This window comes from Octopus bimaculoides, chromosome 18 (assembly GCF_001194135.2).
Source record: "Octopus bimaculoides isolate UCB-OBI-ISO-001 chromosome 18, ASM119413v2, whole genome shotgun sequence".
In the NCBI taxonomy this organism is placed as follows: Eukaryota; Metazoa; Mollusca; class Cephalopoda; order Octopoda; family Octopodidae; genus Octopus; species Octopus bimaculoides.
Window position 1 is genome coordinate 52,926,666 of NC_068998.1, and position 10,123 is coordinate 52,936,788.

The following is a 10,123-nucleotide window of genomic DNA, read 5'->3' on the forward strand; positions in this document are numbered from 1 at the left end:
TATATATATATATATATATATATATATATATATATATATATATATGCATGTATGTATATATGTGCATGTATGTATACATTCCCCTATATATGTGTGCATGTATATAGACATGCTTCCGTACTATTACGCATAATTATATGCCAACATATATAGTTTGTTGGTACCATATATCCTAGCATCCGTGTATTCATATACATCGTACACACGTATACGCACACATAAACACACATATATGCATTGTATGAGGGAAGAGTAATTTTTCCACGAAGGACTATCGTTGTCGTTCACTTCGCTTTATTATTAATTAAACAGTTAACTAATGAAGTAATTAACCAGCTAACTATCCCTTTGCTTGACTCGGTTGTTTGATCAAGCAGGCAATCAGCTGGATTTTAAGAGTCCTTTATGGCAAAATAACCCTCCCGAATGACAACATCGCAATACGAAATACCATGAAGGAGCTTGCAGAACAAATACAAAACCGAAGTCAATCAATCAGTGAATCCCTCAATCACTATCTATCTATCTATCTATCTACTTACCTCTCTATCTATCTATCTACATATATATATCTATAATTGACGGTTTAAAGTCTATTCTCAGCATGTTGGTATAGAAATCTTCTTTCTTTTGCCCTTGTTTATAATTATATATATCTACATCTATCTCTCTCTCTCTCTATATATATATATATATAAACACACACATAGACACGCAGAGAAACGACGGGTTTCTTTCTGATTCGGTCTACGAAATTCACTCACAAGGTTCTGGTCGGCCCGTGGCTATAGTAGAAGATACTAGCCCCTTGATGCGTCGCAGTGAAACTACCCGAAACGATGTGGCTGGGGGGCAAATTTTGCCCCAGACTGTCACACCTGATCAGGTCTTTAAAAAGTACGTTAGCAACATCCATATTCTTTTCTACTCTAGGCACAAGGCCCGAAACATTTGGGGAAGAAGTAGGTCGATTAGACCGACCCAAGTACGCAACTGGTACTTAGTTTATCGACCCCGAAAGGGATAAAAGCAAAGTCGACCTCGGTGGAATTTGAACTCAGAACGATGAAATACCGCTAAGCATTTTCTCTGGCGTGCTATCGTTTCTGCCAGCTTCTCAACGCCTTCATAGCATCTATATTGTCTAAATAAAGGGGTGCATGGATGTTTGGAAGGATTTTGACCACTGATATGGTTTACAATGGCAGGCCTGGGGCTAAACAACAATAGTGTCAGGTTGAGTATTATCCCACTCTCACCAGCATTTCATTTCACAAGCTTGTAATGATGTGTTCCAGAGTTCGAAATAGCATGAAAGCTGCTTTGGCATTTGCTATTCGTTTCCGCTACAAAATACAAAATATGTTCAACATCTTAAAAGAATGGGCTACGGGTATAACACCCGGGCATACATTTGTATATACATGCATACATAAGTACATGCATGCATGCATGCATACATACACATGTGTGTAGATACGTGTGCACACACACTCACACAGACGTACACACATTATATCTTTTATTTTTTATCTTTTGCTTGTTTCGGTCATTGGAATGCGGTCATACTGGAGCAAAGCTCTGGAGAATCTTAGACGAAGCAATTAACGCGACGACTTCGTTTGAAGTCTGGTACATATGCAATTGTGTTTTTGCCGAACTGTGTTAGAAGGACATAAACAAACGAACAACGGTCTTTAAGCGGGCTGGGGAAGGGCACATACGCTGACACAAAGATACACAGAGGCACATATATATACGATGGTCTTCCACACAGTTTCGTCTACCGAATTCCCTTACAAGGAAATGGTCGGCCTGAAGCTATGGTAGAAGACACATGGCCAAGGTGCTCGGCATTGGGACTGAACCCGGAACGATGGGGCTTCCCTCGTTTTCGATAGTGATTATCCAGTTGATGGATCAACTGAATGGCTGCCTATTTCAAATGACATCTGAAGAGTTTGAATATCTCACAGACACATGAACTCTACGAAAGAAAGTTCCTGCGTGATGCAGAGACTGGCGATTATACACCTTTAAATTTCTGATACAATTCACGCAAGAGGACCCGGGGCACTTGTTGCCCAAAAGTCCACTCCAGAGGATCGAACACACAATAATAGACACAAAACATTCTGCCTACCAACATAACGGATCATATATCTCATATATATATATATCCCTCTTTTATCTTTTACTTGCACTTATCATTAGACTGTGGCCTAACTGGGGTGCCGCCGTGGGCAATTTCTGGTCGAATGAATCCCAGTACTTGGGATTTTGTGTGTGTGTGTGTGTGTGTGTGTGTGTGTGTGTGTGTGTGTGTGTGTGTGTGTTAAACCTGATATTTATTTTATCACTCACTTTCGCCGAACCCCTAACTTTATATGGACGTAAACATACCAAAAATGGTTGTCAAGCGCTGGTGCAGAACAAACACACGCACATACATACATACATACATACAGAGACATATATATATACATATACTGGCTTCTGTTAGTCGGCCCGAGGCTAAAGAAAAAAGTATTTTACCAATATGCAACGTAGTGGGACTGAAACCGGAACCATGTGATTGGGGAGCAAGCTGCTTACCACACAGCCACGCCTGCGGCAGTATGTGTATATATATATGATAAATAAAATATATACATATTTTACGTTATATATATATGTCATATATATATATATATATATATATATATATATACATACATGTGCATACTAGACGCGTACATATACATACATACACTTATACGTGGACAAATACCTTCATACATACATACATGCAAACATACAATAGAAGTTGAAATTAAATGTGTTGCTTTTAAGGCAAAATTTCTTGATCTCTTCACTTGGATAGGTTGAATATGGCGTTGTTTCTTACATAGGCACAAGGCCAGCAATTTAGAGAAAGTTGTTAATCGATGAGATCGAAACCCAGAGTTTATGCCGTTAATACATATCACAGCTGAAAACGCACCCTTGACGTCAGCTGGAATTGAACCCGTAACCTTACCCAGACGTATGGTTTGTACACCAATATTGTTTTCTCTGTCACTTTAAGAATCGACCACAAGTACCTGAATGGTACGGTTTCATCCCATCTTGGATGAAAAGCTAAGTTGATCCCGGCGGGATTTCTGACCAGTATATGACGTAGTAAAAATAATAATAATAATAATAATAATAATAATAATGATGATAATAATAATAATAATCTATTCTTCTATTAGCCAGAAGGGCTCACATATAATAACATTAAAAGACATACAACAACATAAAAGACAAAAATAGGACGATACAATGTGGTTTACAGCGTGTAAATAATATAAACAACAATGAAAAATTAAACAAATTAAAACTGCCAATGGGGAGGGCGCTTTAAGGACCTCGTGGAAAACCCACAACAGCCATGGGGGAATAATAAATAACTTGCTGTCTCTTGGGGTCTCTGGGTGAGACTTGGAGTCAACATGTACAAAACAAAAGCAAACAATTCCTTCTAGTAATCTTTCGTTTATTTACCACTGAGGGTTTATATAAAAGATTTCGGATGGCATAGGACGGTACAAAACACAAAGGGTGGGATTTAATCGTGTAAAAGGCAATAACAATAAAAGGTTTTAAGAAGAAAATCCTCAAAAGCGAGGGACTTCCAAGGGCTGTTCGCGCAAACATCATAATACTCACGATCGCCCTGACCTCAAGGGCATGTGATCTCTCCACTTCGTCTACCCTCGATCTTCGTCTTGCTTAGAATAGGTCCGTTCACTCGGGGCCATTCACGCTCATTCACCCACCTTTTAGCAACAACAAGAATAATGATAATGATGATGATACTACTACTACTACTACTACTACTACTACTACTACTAATAATAATAATAATAATAATAATAATAATAATAATAATTTCAATAATACGTACAACTTGTATAGACGTATGCTGACGCATATTGGTGTGTGTATGTATGTGTGTATTTATGTATGCATGTATGTATGTCTATATATATGTATGCCTGTGTGGTTTACATATGTAGGTATGTATATGTATGTATGTATGCATGTATGTAGATAGCTAGCTAGATAGATAGATAGATATAAAGGTATAGTAGAAGCGACAGAGTGACTCGAGGGCAGTTTCGTACGTGAGCACTTATGAAGCTATATCTATATATAAATATATATTGGTTGATATACATGCATGTGTGTGTGTGCATGTGTGTGTGTTAGGGGTGGTGGTGGATATATCTATCTATCGATTCTGGAAGAAAAGCAGGCGAAGCGGAATCCTTCACAGTGTAATTTGAACTCACAACGTAAAGACGGACCACATGCCGCTAAGTACTTCGTTCGGCGTTCTATCGATTCGGCCAGCTCGCTGCCTTAATAGTAATACCGACATCATCATCAACAACAATAATGATAATAATAGTAATTTCATTCATTAGCCACACGGGTATAGATGAAGGGGAGATCACAATGATAAGTAAGGACGATTTCGAGCCTTGATATTAGAGAAGCATTTTGAGGGGAGGGCGAAATCGATTGCAATGGCCACATTGCTCAGCTGGTACTTATTTTATTGACCCCGAAAAGATGAAAGGCAAGGTTGGCCTTGGTGGAAATTGAACTCGGAAAGTAAAAACGGACGAAATTCAGCTAAGCATTTTGTCCGGCGTGCTGACGATTCTCTCTGCTCGCTGTCTTTAATAATAATAATAATAATAATAATAATAATAATAATAATAATAATAATAATGGTGACTTCATTTATTTGCCACAAGGGTGACGGATGGGGGTAAAATACAAAGACAGGTATAAAATATGGGGTTTTGCACGGTATACACTGAAAAAGAAGGGACAAATGCATGGCCTACAAAGGTATTTAAAAGGTGTGGGGTGGATGATAGAAATGTGGCCCTCCTGGTACAAGAGGGCCTCTAGGGTTAATCGAGTAGCCCCACTCTCCGAGATTTTCCTCAAACCCCAAGAGCAAATGTCCTCTTTAATTCTTTCTCTCCGACTCACAGGTCTACACTCAGAGAGGTACCATTTTCGCAACTTTCACCCACCTTTCAATAAACTCATTCGGGGACAGCACAATAATAATATTAACGATGATGGTGATGCTGCTGATGATGATGGTGATGGTGGTGGTGGTGGTGGTGCTGCTGCTGCTGATGATGATGATGGTGATGATTTCAAATTTTGGCAGAACGTCAAAAGTCTTACGGGTAGGGCGTGATTCGATTATAACGAGGCCGGCACTTGAGTGATACTTTACTGTATCGACCCGATATGATTAAATACAAGGTCGATTTTAATGATAATGACAATATGACACTATTTTGCATAGCACGATTACTAGAGGCACTGTGATGGTGTGTTATTGATGTTTTTACCTATACTTTTCGGCATTGTCAGTGAATATAAGTGGCGGACCTGGTGGGAACTTTGTCATTACATCATCACTGTGTAAAGCAGTCACAATGTGGAAGCATGAATTTCTATCAATAGTAGACAACTGTCCCCTAATCAGGACCTGCAGTCTTTCCAAAGGTAAACGACGCATTGTATGACGTACGTCTTAAAGACGTGGTTTTGAAATGGTGCGGTGGTAACGGTTCTAATCTCTTTGATTATAGTTCTGCTCATGGGAGCTGACCCGTGACGAAGCAACCACAAATATAACTATCAGAAACGACATGTAATATTACAAAGATTACTTTTATGTAATTTAATTAGATATCTTAATTAAACATAGGATCCATAATTCATTTTACGAAGATATACGAATGTGTAACGTTCATGCTGTCATAAAGCGCAATAATGGAATCCACTGGGAATTGAAACGGCGTTGCAGACAAGACGTGATGAGATATCTAACTCTCGGTTTACAGCGGCAGTAAATATAATAAATCAATAATACATACGATAGTTTTAGTTTATAACTTTTGATACCATCATATTTATCAGTCTAGGTATCCGATATTAGTTAACAGCTATGGTATTTTAAACGAAAGAAGAAGACGATGAAGAATAAATATCGCGTCAACATCGGATAAAGTGTTACGTTGAAGAGCGAAAAGAAAGAAAAAAAGAAGCTCTTGTTGTTAACGTATTGATTGAGACGTAATTCGAACCGTAGAATACATTGGATGTGCTTTCAGGACACATTTCCACCTCAACCTTTAGTGGACAGTTTATCAAAGTTTTGAGATTCTAAGTAAAATAATAATAATAATAATAATAATAATAATAATAATAATAATAATAATAATAATAATAATATGTCAGAGCCAAAAGAGAAACATGGTGCATTCGGATTGTTGATATTTGAATGAAATCGAAGTATTTTAGAAAGAAAGAAATACACGCGATCGCACGCACTCGCACGCGCGTATTCAACACAAACACATTCTCATACAAACACATACACATATGAGTATATATGCATATACACACGTACATATATGTCCACATGCATGAACATATAATTTCTAAATATGTGTGTGTGTGTGTGTCTGTTTGAGAGTGTGTTTTTGTACATGCATACGTACATATCTGCATGTATACAGACTCCATCAGGGAAACTAAGTGGTTTTCATTTATTTTCAGCTGAGCATTCATTAAATTCCATGAAGTTTCAACTCCCGGTGCCTTTATGTGTGTGCATTTATGTGTATGCGCGCGCGCGCGCGCGTGTGTGTGTGTGTGTGTGTGCACGTGCTCGCGTGTGTTACTGAAATAATGCACGCGTATGTGTGCATGCTTTAAACAAAATCTAATGTAATATGATTATATATACATACATACATATTTATATATGTGTGTGTGTATGCATGTATATGTATCTATGTGTATATATATATATATATACAAGTATATATGTGTGTGTGTGTGTGTGTGTGTGTATATATATGTATGTATATATATGTCTATGTATGTATATATGCGTTTATGTATGCGTGAATGTACTTGCGTGTGTGTGTATGTGTATGTACATATTGCAGAAAATAATCTCAACGTGACATGTGACTAATACCGGTAAATAATTTTAAAAAAACATATATTAACAAAGTATGGAAGTACAACAAAACACACACACATAGAGAAACAGAAATAAACAAAACAATTGCATTAAATCTTTGCAGATAACAAACTGAAGTTTAAAGGTGAGAGAATGATTGGAACTTACCTGTTGTGTGTGACAGCGAAGTGTAAATTTCAGACTTAAATAAGTCTTTCTCTCCATCACTACAAATCCATGTATTTTATACACATATACATATATACATACACACACGCACGCACATTTGTATACCTGTATATATATATATATATATATATACACGTATGTATGTATGTATGTATATATGTATATATATTAGTTTGTCAGTTTATGTTTCTTTATGTGCCATGCGATACTTTGTTTAGGCTCTTCATTGAAACACTGGTGGCAGTAATGGTAGCGACAAAAACAACGACAACAATGAGTATAAAGATTATTATTACAATTGCTATTATTATTATTATTATTATTATTATTATTTGTATTAATAGTATTTATAGGACTAGAAGTGGTAGTCGTCGTAGTAGTAATATCATTATTATCAATATTTATGTCATCCAACATCGTCTTGTTGCTATAAGTTTGAAATGTGATATATATTTTAATGAAGTGAAAGAAATGAAGAAATAAGATATTAAAAATATATGGTATAGAAGGAAATCCACATTTAAATTGGAAGCAGCGAAGCGTTTCATCTAGAATGTATATATTTGTCTTCTTAAATTGTATGGATGTACGTACGTGCGGTGCGTGGAACGCTTTTATAAGCGTAGCGCACCTTCATATATCGCAACGTATAAATAGAATATGATATGCTATAATTTTAATATTCTATTATATTATACTGGATTTATAATATATGTTATAGTAAACTTAATTAATGATATTCGTAATAAGAAAAGTAGTAATTAACATCCAAACCCGCAGAAGTAACTATAAATATCTAAATTTAACAGTTGAAAGTCTTGGAAAACATTCGTTGAATACTTCTTATTCCATAGACTTTTTGTTCCTTATTTTCTTTTTATTATTAACATTATCATCATTATCATCATCATCATCATTATTATTATTATTAATTTTATCAAAATTATTATTATTATCAGTGTTGTTTTTGCTTGTTTGTTTGTTGTTTTTTTTTGGCGTTGTTTGTTATTGTTTGTTGATTGTTGTTATTTGTATTGTGTATTATAGTAATAATAATAATAATAATGCCTGTGTGTGTGTCTTGTGCTGGGAGGAACTAACTGACTGTTTGAATGGCATCGCTGGAATCCTGCCAGTCACACGCTGACTGCTGCCACCACAATTGTGACGTCAAATGTTTCTGCTGTGGAGTCTGCACAGTTTACTTTCGAAATGTTGCTGTTGCGCTTGATGTTGCGTTTTTCAAAACTCTCTCCAGTGACGCAAGAAAACGAAAACTAGCAGCATGCTTCGGAAAACAAAATATAAACAACAACAACAGCGAACAAGAAGATTATATTTCTTGCTATTATCATGCATCTGTAACTATTATTGTGCTTATATTTTCACACCGACTCACTCTCATTCCCACATAAGCATACACACACACATATTATATGCTCATGCATGCAGATATCTAGGTACGCCGTCTGTAAATATTGTATTGAATTAGTCAAGATACACGCACAGAAAAGTTACAACACTATACCACATGCATAATACACACATACAAATGTAAGCACATTCATACGTATATAGGTATGGCGATAAACTGTATGGTATTCATAATTCTACGCAGACCTACACAGACATATATACTTTCCTAAGTAAATACATACATGTATATATATGTATATATATACATGTTCATACATACAGACATATATCGATGCACACGTACACTCGAACACAAGCATATACACACACGCAAACAATCATACATACTCACACACACATACACACTTATACAGAGACAAAAACGGACACACATACACAGATCTACCTGACTGGCAATGCAATACGGTATGTACAGAAGTCCAGAAAAAAACGAGGGAGAAAGAGGGAGGTTGTAGAAGAGAAGGAGGGAGCAGAACGAGAGAGGGAGAGCGAGAGAGAGAAAGCCAGAGAGGGAGAGAGAGAGAGAGAGAGAGAGAGAGAGGGAGAGAGAGAGAGAGAAGGAATGGAATTATTAAAAAAATATTGTGAGTTCGGGTTGATATTAAAAAAAAAAAATAGATTGTCAACAAATATTGAAATTAAAGATTTTCGTCGGACGAACTAAATATTAAAACAAAACAACAAAATTATCCAAATTCAGAAAATAAAGGAAAAAAGAAAAGAAGAACATAGTAAGCAACTTTATTCGTCAATATGTATATATATATATATATATATATATATATATATATATATATATATATATATGTATGTATGTATGTATGTATGTATGTATGTATGTATATAAGCAAAATATGGATGTCTAGAATCGGTTGGGGGCGGCCGATGAGGTGCGGCATGTTGGGGGAGAACCTGAGGAAGTTTTCATTCATGGAGCGGCAGAAGGTACTATTCAAGTTTATAGCATATTTTACGTGGAGTTTTTTTATTTATTACATCATCATCATTACTATCACCATCATCCTCATCAACATCATCATCAACACTACACACACATATATATATATATATATATATATATATATATATATATATATATATATATATATATATATATATATATATATATATATATATATATATATACATATACATATATATATATATATATATATACATGTATGTATGTATATAATGTACGTGGACATGCCTCACAAATGAATTACTCCCCCTCCTCATCTCTCTCCTCTTCTCTTCCCCTTTCTCTTCCTTATCCTCCTCCATGCCTCTCTCTTACTTTCTCTCTTCCTCTGTTGCTCTCTCACTCACTTTCTCTGTCTAACGAACAAACACTCACTCACACACACACAAACACACACACACAAACACACACACTCAAGCACACATATATGTGTATGTATGTAAATATATTCATATATGATTTACACTTAATGCAGTCTT

General features: G+C 35.8%; 1 protein-coding gene across 2 annotated transcripts in view; it reads right to left on the minus strand.

The window, feature by feature from the left end:
* LOC106873581 (probable G-protein coupled receptor No18) overlaps positions 1 to 9,268 on the minus strand; it is a 182,713-nt gene extending 173,445 nt beyond the window's left edge. For both annotated transcript variants that reach the window (XM_052974336.1, XM_052974335.1), the window contains exon 1: positions 7,205 to 9,268. The gene's annotated coding sequence lies outside the window, so the exon portion shown is untranslated. The remainder of the gene's footprint in view (positions 1 to 7,204) is intronic.
* Positions 9,269 to 10,123: the final 855 nt, after the last annotated feature.